The sequence below is a fragment of the Bombus fervidus genome, chromosome 6 (genome assembly GCF_041682495.2).
Source record: "Bombus fervidus isolate BK054 chromosome 6, iyBomFerv1, whole genome shotgun sequence".
NCBI lineage: Eukaryota > Metazoa > Arthropoda > Insecta > Hymenoptera > Apidae > Bombus > Bombus fervidus.
In genome coordinates, this window is record NC_091522.1 from 8,256,701 (window position 1) to 8,278,799 (window position 22,099).

Here is a 22,099-nt window from a genome sequence, read left to right on the forward strand (position 1 = left end):
ATCTATATTCGCGCGGATTAACAAACTCGTGCAGTCAAAAATATCATCTTCTTCCTTCGTTAAAGTTTTCAGTAGAGGACGATAAAAATAAGCTTCTAGAGACATCGGTTATCGATTTTGCAAAGTTTTGTTTGAGTATCGACAGTCTTCTAAGTTTCTGACATGTCAACGGCTATTAAAAAGCAGCAAGAAGCTCCGGGTTTACCAAGTTTTAATTAAGATCCAAACTTTTCCTACTCATGAATGTCTAAATCAAGAAGTATCAAGGTAAATGAATATGCGAACGGAAAATCGCGAAACTGGGAAAAAAGTCACGCTTCTATCAAGAACTTTTTTATACGTTACGTTAATCTTAAGCTATTCTTAAAAAACGTTGATCTTACAGCTTAAGGATCTTCTAAGTTATATCAGATAGTAATATATGAAATACATTATTATTCGTCTGAATTCTAATATAATTATCTTCAGAGTTCATAGCAATAATAATATACTATAAGATTGAATATACAGAAGTTGTAATCATTTCATTCAAATCTAACAAAATTTACCAAAATGTTTAAAAAATGAACACTATTAAAAATACTTGTAATACCATCATTAATTATACTATTATTAAAAATAATATTATTTGAGAATTAAAGCTAAGTTTCAGTTATTAGTATAAGTGAAATTACTTAGGACATTGACTTCAGAAACATAGGTGAAGATCATTGAAATCGATATGGTATGTCCTCTTCTGTATTATTACTAAATACTCATCTCAAAGAATCCAATCTATCATAATATCCCTATAAACTAAATAATTATAATAAAATCTATATTAAAAAATAAATATAATAAATTAAAATTAAACATAAAAATTGAAAAATAAATATAATAAAATCTTTTGAGAATTAAAGCCAAGCGTCAGCTATTAGTATAAGTGAAATTACTTAGGACATTGACTTGGGAAAGATAGATGAAGATCATTGAAATCGATATGCTATGTCCTCTTCTATATTATTACTAAATATTCATCTCAAAGAATCCAATCTATCATAATATCCCTATAAACCTACTCTTACAATCTTTCAAACTTCAATTATCTGATTTTACCTCATAAGGTTATCAATTCTCCTAATCAACTCTCTCATATTAACCAAGGCCAAACCGCAAATCAAATCACGGAAATCGCGTATTAGATTCCGCGTTCCTAAGCAATAGAGACATCGTACGCATAAATAGCTTCTTCCTATCATACCTTGCACCCTCTTATCTCTAAACGTAGAGACCTTGCGGCGGCATGATTAAATCGCCAGATGATAAGTTCACAGCGACGACCGTGTGAATCCCGCGTGTACTGTTTCATAGCTGGGAAGGTATGCACATCTTGTTGATTTACGATGGCCATAAGTATTGGTACGCAATTGTACTGACAATAAAATACATCATTGTATTGACGAGGCAATGTCTTATTGAGAATTAATTTATAAATACGATACAATTCCTAATAAAAAAATGTCTGCTTGGTTATTTCTGATAGATCTAATTATATAACAATTATTAAAGCAGACACTCGTATTAGCCTAAACTGTTACCTAAACTTTATGGCATACTAATATATATGGAACAATCTATGAGCAGATGAATTTTTATGAATGAAATACCTGCGTATCTTTTGTATTAACAGTTTGGTTATTCCTCGTAGTAAAAGATAACGAACAATAAATAATAATAAAATATCAAATTATAAAAACATTCGATTTCAGAGAAAATACGACGTGAACGGTAGCCATCGTTGTTTGTCTTTTACCAAACATGAGAGCGCATGCAATTCAGATGGTATTTATCAGCTTCTGCAAAACGGATCGAGATGAAACATAACCTGTTTTCTTTCCCGGACACTAAGCTTCATAACAGAGAAAACCGTTCAAACCCGTTCAGTAGTTTTTACGTGATGTGAGTACAAACATAGAAACAAACAAGCGCAGATAAAAATATTCCAAAAATTAGTTTTTTCAACTTCATAACTTACGAGCTGTTCCTGGATGACTGTTTTATTTACTTTTTACTCGATGTACAGACATATTATTGTTTTATCGTATGTATAGATACATTGTCGTGAATAAATATGAACTCAACTCCATTTTTAGATTCTCCATAATATTAAAGCAAAAATTGATAAAACCGTTTATATAATATCATATTATAATATAATACAATAATCAAAATTTTCTTCTTATTAAGTCTAGACAAAATGAAATCTTCCTTCAAATTGTGTTTTCGGCTGTGAAAAAATATTAACTCAACGTTAGTTTTGTTACCTTTGTATTCAGTATATACTAGGTTTTTCATCCATGCAGATTTTATTCTTTTTTTAAGTTCAACAATATTTTCCAAAGGTGGCTTCTTCTGATCGTAAACATTTTTAGCTAGAATTCCCTACAGGTTTTTGATCAGGTGAGGGTCAATGCTGGCTATAGTAATAATTGTATTCCGAAATACTGGAACCACTTTTTTGTAGTGACGGTTGTATGAATGGAAGCATTGTCTTGTCGGAAAATTGTTCTTTTGTCTTCTATTTCGGTTGTAAAAGACAATAGTTCGCCATGTAACATTTCCTCATATTCTATAACGTTCTATCTGTGCTTTACAAAAACAATTTCACTTAACATATCCAGGCATGGTCAGTCATGTCTCTTGCGGATATTGAAGAAATAATACCGAAAATGTATTTGAGTCTATAATTATTCACAAGAATTGTACGTATAGATTATATTATGGTCATTTCATAGCATAAAATTATGTATACTTTAATTCGATCGAGTAACTCGTAAACAGTAAAATATCAATTCAGAAAGTCGTATCTACGTCCTAGTAATTATTTTTCCTAAAATAAGGAAATGTTTGGTGATTACGGGCGCGAGTGTACAAATAAAACCATACGAGGTGACGACGAGCGACAGAAAGGAGCATCTTCCCTTGATCACGTGCCGTTCCTCTACTCGCTTTTCCGACTCAAAGATGCTTGAAAGACAGAAGGACGTTGATTCGTTTGTGATTTCCTCTGGACGTGATTTTCACTACGGGAAAACAAGGTTATCGTGGGTTATCATTCGCGAGCGGAAACCATGAAAAGTATTCAGCTGGTGAAATATCGCCGCGAACCAAGCCACGATAAATTATCGTAGTGTCGGCAATTAATTCTTGGCGGCGTAGTGACGATTAATCGTGTCGCGCGACCAGATGCGATACTTTATTGCCCTTGGTGCCGAACCTTCCTCTCGTTGCGTTGCTTGCAGACGAGCGCAAGAAGTCTCTCGCCACCCGCGGACTTGCAGTTCCTTCCTTCCAACTCCCAACGTACCTACGCTCGGTGAAATCGTCTCCAGTTTCGCGGTGATATTCGCCGTGACAGTCTGGTTGAATGCCACGCGGCTTTTTGTTGCGGGAGGAGCACCGAGTTTTGGTCTCTTCCGGACCATGGCCGGGGACGTTGATTTAATTGCGTTGAAGTTACGATTAATTTCGCAGGTCGCGAGTTGAGCAGCTTAGGATAAAGTTGGGATGCTGACAATGTTTGTCTCTTTTTTTATGAAACAGAAAGAGAAGACGGTAAAGTGGATTGTACGGTGATTTTCTTGCTGAAGTTAATACGTCTGGAAAACTGTTGTTGTATCTTTGTTCGTAAGTGTCGTTAAATTTATATAGTTCTTCGATACTGGCGTAATACAATACAATATGTCAATTAACTAAACGATAAATGGATATATTTGTTTCTGGGATAACTGGCGTTGAACGTCTATACACTATGTCTTTTTATAAAAATATCAGAAGATATAAATTTTCATTGATAAAAGAAGATTTCTTCATCGCAGCTTCAAGAAATCATCACGTGACGAAGTAGACGCATTGACAAGTATCTCCAAAATTTTGTCAGACGTTTCGTAAATCTAAGACAGTACGAAGATGATGAAATAACTTTCAATTTTTATAAAAACAAGAAAAAGAACTAAACCGATTGCGCTAAAAAAGATCAGTACACTATTTTCGACTGCAGAAAAACCAGAAACATTTAATATGATCCTAAAGCGATTCATCAATCACCTATCTAAGTTCAATATCCTATCCAATTAAATAGAAAAGAAGAAAAACTGTCTTGAAAATCGTCGCAAATTAGCCGGCGGCTTAATGAAAGTCAAACCATCGCCGGGATTCAGTTGATTCAGCAGAAACTCTTCCATGAGTCGTTCTACGAATGCCGAGCAAACTGACAGGGGATGCTACCCTCGCCCATACCTCGCTGCACACATACATCCATATTTACACATATTTTCTCACAGACGAGCTAAAACGTTGAAATCTTCGCACACACATACACATAACCAGGAGAGGTCAATACATCGACGAGCAGAGGTGGAAAGCCCCGGTTTCGGTGAGGCCACTCTCAAGTCAGCTCTATTTACATTCCAGGGTTGCTTTCGCCACCCTGTATACACTGCACCGAACAATTATTTGCATTCCTGGTGCTAATACGCCGCCAACGTTAACGGAAGGGGCGTTGCAGTACACTTTCGCTTCGCAACACCACATTCCACTTTTCTTTCTCTTTCTTCCATCGAATTCTCCATCTTCGGCCAACTTCCTTCTTCCTTCCGTTAGAAAGAGCCAGGCTCGAACAAACAATGGTTATGGTAAAACAACGAGGCTCTCTATTGAAAATGCGCCTAATGCAGCCATCAACACAAAATGGAGGCTCGTTACTGCGCGTTCTTTGCCCTTTTTTTTTTTTTTGCTTCTGCCCTCTCCCTTTTGCCTTAACTCAGAAAATTGGAGTAACGACGCGTTAGCTGACTCGCTTCTCGCGAACTGCTGGGAAAACGAGTCGACCGAATGGTCTGGAATATATCCTTCTTTATCTTCTCCTTCTTTTTTCTTTTTATATTTTATTTCTTATTTCTTTGAGCAAACGGGTGAAAATGGCGAGTAAAGGATGCGCAGCTGTGTGCACGTGCGCGCGATACGATGATTAATTTACACGTGTCCTGTTTCAATGGGAATCGTTTGATTACGAGCACTCGCAGGATCGTTTGTCCGTGGCTTTTCATTAAATACGATGATCCGTCAGAGAACTCTCGATAGTTAACGGAGTTATCGATGTTAGGATATCCTGGCTCGTATGAATCGTTTGTGAAGCGTTTTCTATTCGTTAATGATCCACACATATGCACATGGCAAAAGTGTTCGCGATTCTAATTGGATCAATTAAAAGAGCATCGAGGTACATCGAGTTTTTGGGATTACTTTTGTGCGATGAGTTTGTTGAGGTTTCTTATTAATTAATTTGGTAATTGCTTGGTAAAGATTCATGTTTTTATGCACATATCAGAATTAATGAAATTTAAATAGAGATTTGTAGTGGAATAAGTTCATCTTATATTCTATGCATATGTATGCGCGTAATAATAAATATAAGCTTGTGAATTATTAACATTTCGGTAGTACGGCGTTTTCAAGCGAGAAATCTACTTTACGGTAACGCTTAAAAGTATATCTAAATGCGACGATATTAAATAGCATTAAATGTTGTAATGTCAATATTAACGTCGAATATTAAAGCTTGCATGCACAAAGTGTGGAAATGAAATAAATTACGTATATTTCTCTACAGTCGATGCAACGCTACAGCTTTATATTTTCTGTTAGCTTAATATTCATTAACGTAATGAATTCGTGTTTCGTGTTGCAATTAAACCCACAAGTAGCAGGGACTGATTTGCTAAATACATTAATTAGAATAATTAGAAAACTCCTGTTTTGGTCTTTCGATCTTTCTGGAAACTACATCGAACGTGACTTGGTTTCATAAAAAATCAATTTAATCTCGTTATAACGTTCTTAATCGATTGAATTTTTCAATTAGTGTTTCCTCAATCGATATTTATTAATTTTAGTAATTTACGATCTACAAAGTTTCTATGTAGTAACGCTGCCCGAATCGTGTAAAATGATCTAGTTTGTAAATATGTCGAGTTCATTTACAATTTCGTACAGTATCTCTACATTTTTCCGCCTTTTAATAAAATTGCGTAGTTTCGCTATGAACATCATTATGAGATGAGACATCAGCTGCTTATGAAAAGACGTAATTTCACGTGAACGGCCGCGTCAACGATGGAATCTCTCGTATACCACTTCTTAACTCTGTTCCAGCACAGTGAAAGAAGGAAAAACTAAAAAAAAGTTATATACAATCCCGGGATCCTCTAATTATTTTCAGCGGCGCGCTATGCCGCCGTCGAACTCCAGCGAAATCTGATTTACCTGTAACCGGCAAACAATTCAGCTTCGGCGTGCAGGGACTTCATTAAAATTTAACGAACGCCGCTCATTTGCCGGTCTCTTGGCATGCGCATGCCGCGTGAAACTGTGTCGAAATAAAAGCGGACGCGACGAATGAATCGAGCGTATGCTATGTTCCCTTGGTCCACCTCTTTCCAGCGACGACACACTTCCTACACCTTTATATCGCATCATATATTCTGTAAGCAATGGTGTGATAAAGAAAAAAAGAGCGAAAGACGATATAATCGAGAGGATATCATGAATTCTGCTAATAGTGCCGAGAAGATCACATTTCTATAATATTTTACGAACTCTATCGTTAATCCAGAGAAAGAGAAGCATAAGGAAGAAGAAATAAAAAGAAAGGAGAGAAGTAAATGAAAGAAAAGTAATCGTCACTATAACGCGTCATAAACTATGTCAGTAACCTCAGAAGAAAAAAAAGAGGAAAAAAAAGATAGAAGGAAAGGAAAAGAAATAATCGACACTTCTATAGGACAGTAAAATCTCAAGATCATCCTCCAATCAGGAACATTGAAAACGATATGACTGTAAACAATGAAGTTAAAAAACAAAGAGATATTTTTATACCGCATCGTGAACTTTGCTAGCAACGTTCAAAACAGAACGGAAAAGAAAAAAGAAATAATCGACACTCGTACAACCACATCGTGAACTCTGTCAGTAATCCCGGAAAAAAGAAGAAACTGGAACTTGGACGAGGAAGTAGTCGACATCATCGTCGTGGACTCTGCTAACAATCCCAGAAAAAAGAAAAAAGAAAGCAAAACGATACCCTGATACCACATCATGAATTCTGTCAGCATTTACGAAAAAAAAGCGAAAGGTAAGAAGAAATAATCGGCATCATTCTATCATATCGTAAACTCCGTCATCTCTGTCTGTAATCTCGAAAGAAAGAAGAAAAGGAAGTAATCGACATCTCTATACCACCATCATGAATTCTGTTAACAATCCTGAAAAAAAAAAGAAAAAAAGAGGGGGCAGAGACATCCTTATACTACGTCGTGAACCCTGCGCCAGCAATTCCGTAAAAAGAGCGAAAGGAAAGAAGAAATAATCGACGCCCCTGCATACTATGCCACGAATTCTGTTAGCAACGTCGAAAAAAAAAGAAAGGAAAAGGATTAATTGACACCCCTATGCCACGCAACGAATTTTATCAGCGACGTCGAAAAAAAGGGAAAAAAAAGAAAAAGAAAAAAAGGACGAGAACGACGAAAGGAAATACAATCGACAGGACGATAACTGAAACGAAACGTCAAAGGCATGTCGAATCGTAGAACGCGCAATTAATACTCGCATGGTAGGATGTTGTTCGATGGTCGCCTTGTGACATTTTACCCTGTCGTGTGTCTGTAGGTACGCGCGTCGGCGACTAATCAGCACGGCTAATTATCATGCGTCAACTCTGTGACATCCTATAAGCGGCGTCAATATACGGAAAACTTTCGACGCGTACTCCGATCACGGTGCTACGTCTGCTTTTTTGCGCTCGCCGCGGTAAATTCGACGAGAAACATCCAGTAAGAAGTTTCGCGGATGAAAGTTCTGTAATTGGAGGGAAGACGGGGTAGTTCGAAGTATAACGAAGTAAGTAACCAGCGTACAGGAGAAATCATCTTTTTGTGCGACTATTAGGAAGTTTAGCAAGGGAAATTTTTAAGTGTTTTTATTTCCTCGCGAGTTTAAAAAAGGGGTAATTGGGGGTAAGTTATTTATGACATAGTGTAAGGGAGCTTCGAAGCAATTTACTTTTTATGTCAGTGGTACCGATATCATGTATAGTAATTTGATAAATATGTAATATTAATTACAGCATGTTTTAGTCGGAGTTTGATAGAATTTCGTTTAAATAAATGAGATGTCGGTAGTTAAGACCGAAAGAAACCGGTTGACCGTAATTAAGGTTTAAGAAAAGTGAAAGCAATAAGTGACGGCTTAATAATTGGTTGTTAATAATTATGGGTAATACAGGTGATTTATTGTATCGTCACTTTATAACTTACACTTTTTTAGCTCTTAATTACTGACGTCCAATTCAAGACCGACAAAGTTTGTGGAACCTCAATTAAAACACGCTGGTCTTACATATTTACAAAATTAACAGCACATTCATTTTTATATGAAAATGGAACACAAGTAATAAAATACAATTTTTTTCTGGAAGGTATTTCAAACAAAAAGAGACATTCCAATTTTTTAAAATTTTAGCTTTTAGAATTTGCTGTTAGAAAAAACCTCTTGATAATTACTTAAAAAATTATATAGATAAATAGGAATATCAGCAAGTAAGTCTGAATATGTTTTGAATTTTCGGAAGTATAAATCACAAAAATGTCATTGAAAGAAGAGGATAGCATGGAGTGTTGAAAACCTACAAAGAGAAGAACACTCGACTTTTTGACTAACAATAAGCAAACACTGTCAGAAGGATTAAAATTAACCACATGTTCGCTAATTTTATCGAGAATATTCGCCATAAAGAAATGCTTACAGGGAATTATCGAGCAAGCCAGTTAAAATAATTGAACAATATCTCATGAAATTCATATCTTTCATACATGTTACGAAACTTTGATAGGTACAGATATTACTATATTAATCGGAATATTTCGTTCCTGGTAATTAATCACGAACGTGCTCCAATTATTTTGATATCCTCTTCACCGTTCTGCTAACTTATTTTTTATTCAGTCAAAAGAAGATGAACCTCTCTGATAGCAACAGCACACGAACGGTTTGGATAATGTTGTGGCGTGTAACGGAGAAGCGGCGAAAGAAAACAGAGCTCGCTATAATACATAATCTTCGTATCGAAACAATCGAAAGGGGCCGGTTCATTAATTTTCCCGCCTTCATTTCCCGTTCGCGTTCTCCGACGCAACGAGACCGCTTTTACAAATTCCCAGCAAGCGGGTAAGGGAGGGGGCAGTTTCGAGCTGTCGTTATTTCGTTTACGTCAAAAGCACGTTCAAGTGCAAATTGTGCAAAATCGACGGACGGGAGGGGCAAGTCTGGAGGGTAGAGGGAAGAGGTGAATGAAGGGGAAAACTCGTTACAAAACGCTACGAATCGTAATCAAACGGGGGATTGGAGAGAGCGGCAGCGGCGAAAATCTAAAACAGGTTCCCGGATTTTAATTCGCCGCAATTGCGTTAATTGAATTCCCGTGATACCGTAAACCGAGAAACGCGAAAAATGAAATGAAATAAAGAAATAAAAAGAGAAAAGGAAGGGAAAAGCGGAAAGTAGGGGGGAAAAATAAAAAGGAGGGAAAAGCGAAGGACAAAAAGTGGAGAAAAATTGATACCGGTACGTAGCAGCGGACCGAATGAAAACGTTGGAAATTCTGGCGAATTTATCGCCGCGTTTTTCTCTTCATTTTCTTTGCCGACTATCTTCGCCTCCACCCACGCGTGGACAGAATTTCTGCTCGTCGGAAAACGCTTCAGATTTGTTTCCATGGTGGCGGGGGTTTGTAATCGAGGATTGCGGTTTCGAGAAAAGCGTCTGTCACGCGCAACCGATCGATACGCTTTTCCTGCAATCTTCTTCTCAGCTTTTACGCTCGTTCTATCTTCCCGAGAGTTTCTCGGATCCCTCTTTTCCCGTCGTCTCGTCGTTCTTCGCTGTCATACATCGCGGCTCGTCCATCCGCATATTTCCAGCCGGATATCCCGACAAGGGGACAAATTTTATCACCACAAACATCCGGCGAATCCAATGACAATACAAAAGTCACGATAAGGAGGAAATAGAGGGGGTTGCTGGATAGCTGTATCTTGTTCAAGACGCGTCTGTTCCCTAGTCGACGTGAAATTACTTATCACTTCGTCATTCGAATATCAATGTGCTTCGTTACAATAGTCGTATAAATAGCCTGTTGAGATTTATCGAATTTGTTGTTGTAACGTGAAGTTTGAGATTAAATTGTCTGCTTGTCAGGCTACTGTGTTATCAGTTGTTGATTATTCGACTGTGGGGAAATTGGATATAGCGAGAGAGAAGAATGTAACTGACGATACCGATAACTAAAGAAAGGAGTGTTCTACGATATGTGTTGGTAACTATTGTATGGTTAAAGAAATGTCAAATAGTATACTTTGTTAAACAATTAATCATTCAGTGGATAATTTTGTGATGCAAGTATGTACATATATGACTGTACTTCGTTTACAATTTTCTGAATTCAATTATAATATGGTGTTTGTTTTATAGCTTATTTCATTAATTTACACAGATTTAGTATTATAGCGAGAAATATGTGTTATTGAGAATATACATTGCAAGATATATATGTGTTAAAAATTTATGACTCTCTAATGCCGTCTTTTGTATCGAATGGACAATGATAATTTCTAGAATTTCTGTATTACTTAAATTCTTCGTCTGTTCCTTCAACCTTTATTTTAAACGAATAGCACTGATGTATTAATATTTGTATATATGCCATTTTATTCTTTGTATCGATCAAAGTACAGAACACGTGATATAATATCATCAAAAAATTGATCATTCTCAAGGAGATAATTTAGCACATTCCTAAGCTCTTACAAAACGTCGCGTCGTGATCTCATTTAAATAAATCCGATAACGCCTAACGCAAAGGATAACGATATCGAAATCCAACTTCTGCAAACTGAACTCACCGAGAAAATCCTAATATAAAAATACTCTTACATGTGTCTGCACGACGAGATTTTTCATCCGGAAGAGAAAAAAGCCATTCGCCATTTTTCTTAGCAAATAGTTGGGAAAGAGGCTTCCAGCTTCTTCTTTTTTTTTCTTCCGTTAAATAGCATTCCTGTTTCACGTCGAAACGTTGAAATTTTGCGAGGAGAAGAAAGAGACAAATTGCGAATCGTACGTGAAATCAGCTTTACATTTTCGAAATATTTGCACTCTGTCGATCTGACAACTGAAAACTGATACAAACTCGATTCAACCCCTTAAAAAAGGTGATTCACTGTTCGTGGTTTGTTTGGCAACGAATAAATAGCTTTCACAAGAATATTTCGCGATCTCTCGAAAATTATTTTCTATCGATGAACTCTTTTCAACGAACATAAATAAAACGAAATAAACAATATTTAAATGTACAAATGCATCCAAGCGTACAAGCGCATATAAAATACGTATTTGTATGTACACATACATTTCGCTTATATACAAGTGTGTAAATGTTAATGTAAACTGAAACGCAACGCCAGACGCATACAATGTTCACTATCGTTTTCAAATTGGATCTCGTTGGGGATTAACCGAACTCGTGCAAGTTGAACATTTTTGTTGGAAATTAAGCGGCGCACAGTGCGGCATTTGAATGAGGATTCGGCACAAAAATCAAAATTCGCTGACCACGTTCGCACGTTCACAGTTCACGTTCGCACGTTCTACAGGATAGCATTTGGACGAGGATTCGGGACAAAGATCAGCAAATGCATATAATATGCAGTTTTCCTGAAATTTGATATCAGGGGATTCGGCGTGAGTCAAAGATTGTTTATCAAATGTTTGTTAATATTTTTCTTACCTCTTGCCTTAGTTTAAATATCTTGAATATTTATTTTGTTTTGTCTAACCACACACGATGACGTTTAAGTGAATAGTGTCGATCCTGGGAAAAATCTTTCCATCTTTTCGTAAATATCATGAAGAAAGGAAAGAAAAATTTTGTTTCACTTTTAAAATTTTCTTAGAATAAATGTGGTCAGAAATTCACTCTTCAACCAGATTACGAATGGACTGCACTAAAAAGATTAAGAACGTGCAGTGCAGTAGATTGCAAGCAAGGAAATTACGTGGCAATGCAATACGATATCTTCTTCACATAGAAAAATTAAAAACAGGATGGTTTGAACCGTTTTTTTTTTTATTGCTCCTTAAAGAAAGAAAGAAATTTTTAAATCTGAAATTAAAATGATACATATCTTTGCTCAAATTCTCCATATTTAACGTGAAAGAACAATATTTAACGAGAATTAACGAACAAGAATATATAATGAATGAGTGACCTGATTTTCAAATGATTAGGTTTGGATGTACAAACGATTTTTATTAATCCTTTTACAAAATCATACAGACTGATGATATCATCGAATAATAATTTAGATTTTTGTCCATTGCATGGTGCACTGGCGCGGCGTCGCGACGTGAAGTGATTATGAATTTGAGAAAAAGTAAACAGGAGAAAACGATTTCTTTCGAATTCCGTCTGATTTATTCCCTAGAAATATTCATTTCAAATTAGCCTGGCCTATTTCAATTAACATTTTCGACAATTTTATGTGCGTATGTATAATTTTTTAAGGTAATATCAAATTTTCTTGTATTTGTATTTAATTCGAATGTGAAAGTGTTCTCCATTGTGAAATATTGTGAAAAGATACAAATATTGTAATTTTTACATGGAATTTCATTTATCGTTAGAATCGTACGATATTTTATTAAATTTAAATTTAATAACTGCGAAAGTGTTACAATATTTGTACGACTGATAAAGAATATGGAAAATTTAAATTTCGTTATAGCATTGTTATATAGGTTTAATTAAATCTAAATACTCGTTTCATTATTATGTGCCGATATATCGCTTATCGATTGAATGCTTCACTTATTTCCTTTACGTACATAAAGATGGCGAAACAGAAACACTATTGTTTATGCAATTAATGTTCGTGAAAGCGTGGCCAATTTAATTTTTCTAGTTTCACCCAGAATATTTGCTCATGCGTTCTATAAATTATACAATTTTCAGTCGCTGCTATATAAATTTATCAGTCAGCTATGTACATTCGCGTCAACGCGCACAGTTTCGAAGTAGCGGATCAACAAAGCGATCGAGTTGCAAGAATGTATACTTCCGCTCGGTTTCTGCTTTCAGGATGAATATTCGTGTCTTGACCTGTCAGACCGATACAAGGCTTTGTATTTTCCTCGATACAAAGGCGGAAATAACAGGACTCGAAACGTCGAGCACTTTTCCCCAATATCTATCTTTGTCTTTCGAATAAACTTGTAGAGAACAGATATTTGATGGAAAGGAAATGGGTTATGGAAATATGATTAATCGTTTCACGATAGTACTGCTTTATTCCCCATTCTGATTTCTTTATTCGAATAATTCGCTAGCTAAACAGATATAAATTTCTCTATCGTATCAACATTCACGGAATAAAAGTTATATAAAAGTTAACCATATTAAAGTGATATAAAAGTCATCGATATTCAAATTATAAATTTTCTGTTCTAACTAACATCCAACAGTTTGATTCTATTTCCTTCTTTTTTCTCTCTCTCTCTCTCTCTCTCTCTCTCTCTCTCTCTCTCCTTTTTTTATATATGGAAATGCTTTGGACAGACTTCATGATCAAATAAAAAGCAATTTTTTTATTCAACGGATATTAAACACGATACGTTTCGATACAATTTATTTCTATAAATTTTCAGAGAAGAATAAAGTAAAATACATGGATACTTTGATGCAATTTCACGAGAATTTTCAGTACTGCTCGTGTATTTGTTTTTTGTTGAAACATGAAACGATACGAGGGTACTTGGACGCGAATCGCACAGATATTAAATCTGGTGGCTAGATGTTCGGGTGCCGATGACCCTCGGATACGGGGTTGCACGTTATTTCTTTCGTCGGCCTCGAAATTGGAATCCTCGACTTCGCAACAAACACCGACGGCAGAGTTGGTAAATATGGTTTATGAGCTTGGCCACTATTTCCTATTAACGCTTTCAAGACTGAATTATGAAACATACGTAAAGTACGGTAGATAATTGGAAATATATTACGGTAAACGTTGCCACGATCGCGCAAAAGTAACACGAGGAAATTATTTATCGCGTTATAAAATTGCACAGTCGCGCCTAGTTATACACTCGTCCCGTTATTTTTTTGCTTCTGTTATGAATAAAGTGTTTCCTTAAGTCTGGTCCGGTAGGAAATTTTTAATGCTTCGTACGATTGATATACGAATGAAATATCTGCTTAAAATATTATTTTATATTTTACTCCTCTTACGAAAATAAATAATTATCATATCTACTACATGGTAAAACGAATCAATATTAATATGCAATACGTAAATCATCTAATCAAATAGATTATCTTACTAAATAAAACCTGGGTTCTTCAGTGACGATTTTCAAGAAACGTTTAGCTTCGAGAAATATTAAAGTTAAAAGTAGAGATCATTTGCTATTTTATTTACGTCTGTGCAAAAATTTTACTTTGACTTGTGAAACTTACAGAATAATAAAAGCAAAAGAAATTGTTACTGCGAATAAAGACGTCACCCACCAAAAAGAAATATTTATGAAGTCTTAAAGACATTCTTCAATAATATTTTATACTTTCTAAAAATCTTGGACAAAGAATGAAGAAAGATTTAGCTGTTGTATTGTTAGATGACACGAACAGAGAGGCTGTGGTAATTGTCTGACGGGCGAGGATCCAGCGTAATTAACACGCGGAGACGATCGCTCAGATGCCAATAGCGATTTTGCTAGTAGAACACGAGCGACCAGTTATTAACGTCCCTCTCGATCGAGTGACAGAGTTTGGCTAAACTATGAGCAGCGAGAATAGCGAACGGTTCGCGGTTAGTCCGGTGAATGCTTGCATCAAACTTTAACCGGGAACAGTGCCGCCACTGAAGTTGCCGCAGTTTCGCATAATGTTCATGTCGGCGAACAGTAGCGTTGAAAGGTAGAAAATTGTTTCCACGTTGAGAAACCGACTATTAAAAAGAAACCGACGTTAGAATCCACTTTAAAATCAAACTCAATTCCTCTTACAAAACCCGCTACATATTTTCTTTAAATCTATTGACTTATGACGTCGAGTCACATCTGTGACGTGAATTGCAGTTTCGATTCGACAAAGACAAGTTGTACTTTTAACACAATTTCCATTGAATTCTAATTTCAGTTTCCTGAATATTAGATACAAACTACCTACGTAAGATATTGCAATATCGTCAATGAACATGATATTCAGGCATTTAGAATCTTCTCATTTGATTTCATATTTCATAAAAATAAACTCAACATACCTGTCCAATTTTTTACAATTGATTCAACTTTTCAACAACACTTACGTAGGATAGGGGAAAGTTTCAAATCCATACACTGTGAATTCTAGTAGCACTTGTACTAAAAATTGTTTACCGTGCTGGCAACAGTTATCTATTCTGTGCTATATATTATATTTATCTATTGTTCTTATCAAACATAAATCCATACACTTTTTATTCTATAAATTTTCTTTCCTTCCATTTTGTATATTATTCCATCTATCCAAAAATTAATATATTTATCTACCAGCTAAAAAATTCTATCTTCACTTTATCGGTAACTACACCGATCCAACATAACAATACACAGTAGCAACGAAGAAACGAGACAATCGTATATCGTCACGAAATGCGCTCGAGCGTGTTTCCATAACAATTACCATTTTCCCAGCTTATCAACGCTCGAACGACTTATTGTCAATCGTTTCCCGATTATTTCGCCGTAGGATTCTCCTTACCTAGTTCGATCGGCCATAAACGCTAGCTCAACTGTATTGTACAGTATAAAAGCTAGCCTGGATCGTTCGAACGACTAGCGATTCGAGCTTGTTAAATATTAATAAACGACGGAGCCGAAGGAAGAACGAAACGTTTTCGATAAGAAATTTCGCCGGGCGATCGCGGCAAGATCGCAATAAGTCGCGGCTAGTAGCGAGTCAGAAATATCGCCGGAGACAATGAAAGCGACATGATCCAACGGGAATACACCGTGGACGCGCGGTGCCGAATTACCATAACACTCTCTATAACGCAGTATCGCGTGATCTCGTGTCGCAACAAACGCGATTGTCATTACGATCGGGACCACCCCCGCCGCTCGTTGTCATTTGTATTCCGTCGCTACGGTGATTCAGCCAACGGGGGTGTTGAAAATTCCACGACACGCGCGTCGATTCGAGTTTCTTCTTTCCTTTCTGTCTCCGATCCCGATAAATGAGTTCGGCCATTTGCAGACAATGAGCTGCACGAAGCTTCATCCGAATGGATTTCTACTCGCCACGCTGTAAACGCTCCAATTCTTTGTTTGGTGCTACTTTTGGTCTGGACGTTTCTAAATTTGGTAGAGGACGAGTGGACTTGAAGTTTCCTTCTCTTTTTTTTTCTTCTTCTTCTCTCTTTTTCGGTTATATATAGCTGTGGAATGATGATGGAAAGATGTTGGGAAATGGAGGATTTGCGGAGGATCTTTAGGAGACAGGAGAGACGTGTAATTGGATTGTATAGAAGATGAAATGGGTAGGACGGTGTGTGAGTGAACGATCGCGTGGGAAAATTTGAGAGAGGATGGTTAAATTAGGTTGTAAGTGAAAAAAAGATTGGCGGAATTTAAAACGTGAAAAGTCCTTCTAAATTGCGAAAGCTTTGGGGAAATTCAGAGTTTTTGTGAATGGGGAATAATCGGAAAGCGGAACGACCAGCGAATTCCATTAGAGAATAGCTACGCTGGGAAAACACGCTTTTATACCGTTTCTCGGTTGAATAAAACAAATTTCTTTTTGATTAAAAGTTGTTCTATGCGGTTAAGTAATAATACGGGTTGCAGAATTTTATTTACAGGCATAAACGCCATTTACTGCATTCGTTGCTACTAAATATCGTTCTTTAGAAGCGATATAATATTTCATTCATTAGAAATTTCTTTGCCTAAGTAACAATTTGTATTAATTCATCGGCTTAAAGCACATGTTAGGAACAGAAAGAAAATTTCATAATTTCAAAGAAGGTGCTTCATAGCTTCATACAAATTGGACTTTATAAACTTTATAACTTTATAAAATCATAGGGTCTAAATGGAATAAAATACAGCAACGAGAAAGACGCGAAACAGATATTTGGAATTCACTCTCGCGACATGATATTAACATACACAAAACTGTTAATTTTACCAAACTTTAAACAGATAGTAACATACGTCTATGCTTCTTCAAATATTAATAAATGAGTTCGAATAGGAATTTAATACCAATTAATTAAAAGAGAATTCCAAGCGATGCACTGTGTTAATACATCATAACTTGTCTTACAACGAGTAAGCACATTACTATTATATTTTGCACTATTTTATTTTCCCATACAAAAATTACTTACAAAATTGACCGAACGCAAGATTTTTAACGCGTTAAAATTGTTCTGCTCTCATTTCAATGTACCCAACATTTTTATACGAAACCAACTAAAAGCCGATTGAACATATCGAGGAGCAAAAAGAATAGTAGAAGAAATACGAAGAAGAAGCGGCTGAGATTACGGAGTGGTTAACTTTCAAGAAAATTGCCGATATTGAGCGACCCATTAAATTCAGAACACTGGTATCCCGGTTACGAAATACCGGTCTAGTGTTCATGCGTCGTCGAAAACCACTTCAATCCACCGTCATCGCCTCTATTCGTTACCACAGCTCGCAGAAAGAAAACGAAAGAAAGAACAAAAATCAAATAGCAAAAGGAGAAAAAAAAAGAAAGAAAAAAGGATAGGAACGAGAGGAAACAAAAGGAAAACGAAACAATTAATCAACTGGCAGCTACTCGCACTGTTTGCACTTGATTTCGTTGCTCTCTTCCGGCAAAGGGCTCGTCGTCGACGACTCCGAACAAAAAACTAAAAAAAAGAAAAAAAAGAAATTCCGAACTACGATCGGCAGGAGGGGAGAGGGGGCGGCGTTCGTTGACTGTTCGCGAGTGCTTGCAAAACCCCCGTGCTTGCAAAACCCCCGTGCTTGCAAACAGCCCGTATTATTCGTCGATACGACAGCCTCGTGGCTCTCGTAACCTCGAGAGTTTTTCACCGGTAACGTTAATTTCGCGATCCATCCCCCAGTTCTCCGGATTTCCTAATTAAAGTCGAAGCTTCTGGAGTGGCGATCCCATCCTGCCGCCCCATCCTCTGTGATTAGCGAACCCTTTGAATCCTGTCGGACACAATTTCATACCCTGCTTCACGCGTAATGTCGAAACGAGCCACGAAATACGCGTCATTGTGGGCCCACGTGGCCATCGCGAACTGCAACACCCTTGCATGATGAAAGAATAGGGGAATCAGTTTACGTGATGTTTGATTATCATCGTCGATAGGCGGTGAGTTATGGTAGGCTCGTTTCGGGGTTCATACGAATGGAGTTGTATTGAAAGTTTTCTCTTTTATTTCGTGGAATTGCTAGGGCGAGGTTTAGAGATTCTAATGCTAGATAGTTGTTTTAATATGTGGAGCTTTTGAAAGGTTTCTATCTTGATCGAAGATTAGTTTAGAAAGCTATGGATGGAAATATTGAATGTGATTGATATTCATCGCGAAACGATCTCGTTTACTGACAAAGGAGACAAAGTGATTTTATTGCGTGATAATAGTATATAATAGTCCTATATTGTATCCGCAATTCGATGGATGTTAATGGAGCTGAAATAGTTGTATAACACCTGGCGTTTTTTTCCCTACATTTCATCTTTGATTTCTTTGATTTGTTTCGTGTAATATAATTTTTCTGATAAATGATTTCAGAAGAAGATGAATTATTCTGGTTTTCGTTGTTGCAAGAGTAAATTCTTCGTTCATCCAAACGACGACAAAAATGACAAAATGAGATATACAATTAAGTATAGTTCGACCAAAAAGCAGCACGGAATTTATCATAAAGCTGGTTCATACTTTTATCTTTTATCAAATACATTGTGTTTAACTCAAACATATTATACGTTTCCCAAATGAATAAAGATATGAAGAAAGTATTCTTATAAAATGTTATTAATACACAAGAGGACATTTTATACAATCTATATAGTTTTTCTACATAATTTTCTAAGTTCAGCAATTGCAGAAAATTGAAGATTATTTTCATTTTTTTACCGTACTTATCCATTTTGAATTAATTAGCGTTAAGACACCATATGAGGATTAAACAACTATGTAATAATATATAGAAGAGAAACGAATAAAACATTCTAATTGCCAAGAACAAAAACTGTAAGATTCTCAAAAGATCACCACTCGGTACAATCCTAATTTCAGAAAAGAACCTGGTATGATCCTCCCCAGCAGACTTCCGTTCGAATAATTAAACCAACCAAAACCTACTATCTCTGTTCCTGCCATTTCAAACCAAACGCTACAAGAGCCATCCGCGTTCGGTCTCTTGAATGGAGCAATGCGAGTGGCGTCGATTAAACGCGTGCAGTAGCAAGAAGAGAAGAACCTGGGCGAAAACAAAGATAAAAGGGGAAAGAAGAGTATAGGGCGGAAGGGGGAAAAATGTTTCGCGTTCGCCGGGGCGTTTTCTTGCACGGGGCTGTTTCATTTTTATTGGCCCCAGGAGAATTTACCTCGTAGATTACCTTGAAATACTCCGGGGAATTTTCAATTTATACACGGACATGGTTGGGCAAAAGAGAGAGAGAAAGAGAGAGAGAAAGAGAGAGAGAGAGACGCAAGAGGAGGTATGGCGCGGCGCGAACGCAAGCGGATATTTAACCTGGGACTTTAACGCCGGGAAATATACGTGACGATAACAATAATTCCGGAAGAAAATTCTTGTTGTGCACGGCCCGGTTGCCTGCCGGCCGGATTTTAATCGAACGCTCAGGCGCCGGAGGATTATATAGTTATTTACGACGCAAGAAGCCTGCAGTTCTACGGCCTCCAGTGGCCCCAGTGCAGGTAACACGCGAATCAATGACCGCCGATACCAATATTCCCGCGAAAACCTTCAATCTGCATGACACGTTTGGCGAAGGGACAATGGAAGTGGGTAAAATTGAAGGATGAATAATACAAAATAATACAATGTTTGTCTTTTAGGAGAAGAAGGAATATGTCAAATGTTTTTAATTCAGCTCCTTACAAATCAAACAGATCGACTTTACTTTTGTACATTTTTCGATGTCGTTACCCAGTTCTACGATTAATATCCAATAGTTGAGAAACGAATGGATTAACGTTATAATTGTATTTATCGTAAAGATGGTGGATAAACGATGCGTAGTATGTATAGTATGTGTAGTATTTACGTGTAGTAAATTTCAGAGTGGATATTTGTAAAGTCATCGCTTTTGTTACCTCTTATTTATGGAGTTTATTAATGTGGCTTCTTGACAGTTTAATTTTTGTTCCATGTACATCCTATTGGATATAAATTCAGAAAAGTGAATGGTAACAACTATGAATTTATGGAACAAATATCAAACATAACTTGGCGTACAAGACAACACGACGATAATATACTGTAGATTAATAAAATGAATTTCTTTTACAAATCGTATCCACTCGACTTGCTGAGATAAAAATTTAACAAGTTGCAAAGCCAGAATCTGTAATCCCTCTCCTGCATTCGTAACTATTTTTACCGTCATAACGAAATCAAACTCTTTGTTCTATTTTCACAGTACTTCAACCTCCACAATCTCGATACTTCAAACTGCACATCAAAAAATAATAGCAATCGATGAGCCGACCGTATAACCATTCCCATTTCCACGAACCGTGGATGAATCTCGAAAGAACGTCAAACAATCGAACAAAAAATAAAACGATACGGCGATTCCTTCAAAAAACTAGGGGATGCAGAGGCAGGCGAATTACACGGGAACGGGCAATGGAGAAAAATATTTGCCTGCAGCGGAGGATTATATGTACTCTTTCACCTCTGCTCCGGCATCAATGAACACTGACACCGAGCGCGATGGTCCACTCATTTCGAGGCTTTTAGCTGTGCATCGACGTTAACGATTAAAGCTTCTGCCCCCCTCTGCTCCACCAGAGAACATCTACATATATCTGTACACGTGTGTGCGTTCATATACATTCGCGCGTGTCAGCGAGACCAGCTTTTTCTTTCGTTTCGCGGTGTCCTTATGCCCAGTTCACACGAAACGATACCGTCGTTTCTCAAAGCAGCGTCGATAATGAGGGTAAAGGGAGAGAAAAAAAAGAGAACGTGTCATCCCACCCCCGGAAACTCTGCAGGCGATACGCCTTCCACACGTTCCTCTGTACACCTTTCCAACCCTCGTACACGTTCACAGCCACACGTAAACTCGTTCAACCCCTTTCTCTAGATGTGTTTTTCGTACGCTTGGCTCTTTAAGCGAGTCTACCCCTTTCTGTTCTTTCTCCACCCTCTGGACCTTGTGTGCCGGTCACCCGTGTGTCTGGACGTCCCACCCCTTTCACATTGCTCCTTTTCACCCTTTCTTTGCCACCAACAACGTCCAGGGAGGTATGTGGAAAAAGAAGGTTCGTGAACCTTTTTGCTCCTGATTTTTGTTATTGTGGGAGGATTTCGTGATTTGTTCGAGGCCCGTGGATTTTCTAGAATCTGGGCTGTCTAAGATACAGTAAAACATCTTTTTCTTTTTACAATTTAAGCTTCTGTTTATTACCGGTTTTTCACATATACATCATCAAGGGTTGAAAATATCGGCATGATACATTTTTTTGACATCGCTCATGCCATCGACAGGTGTGATCCATAGTCTCCTTAAAACCAGAGAAGCATTATATTATAATTGACAGTGAGGAGTACCTACTAAGCTTTCCATCGTCATGGCGTCCTCCATCCATTTACAAGCCACCGTACTCGAGGAAAATCACAAAAGCATCGCTACTTGACTGCAAAATACTCGCCAAAGTCTGCTTGTTGACAACAAGTCAAAGTTACTTCTACATGACATAATGAA

General features: G+C 37.1%; 1 protein-coding gene across 6 annotated transcripts in view; it reads right to left on the reverse strand.

The window, feature by feature from the left end:
* Positions 1–22,099, reverse strand: part of Plexa (plexin A) — a 427,193-nt gene that overhangs the window by 105,249 nt on the left and 299,845 nt on the right. The window lies entirely within an intron of this gene.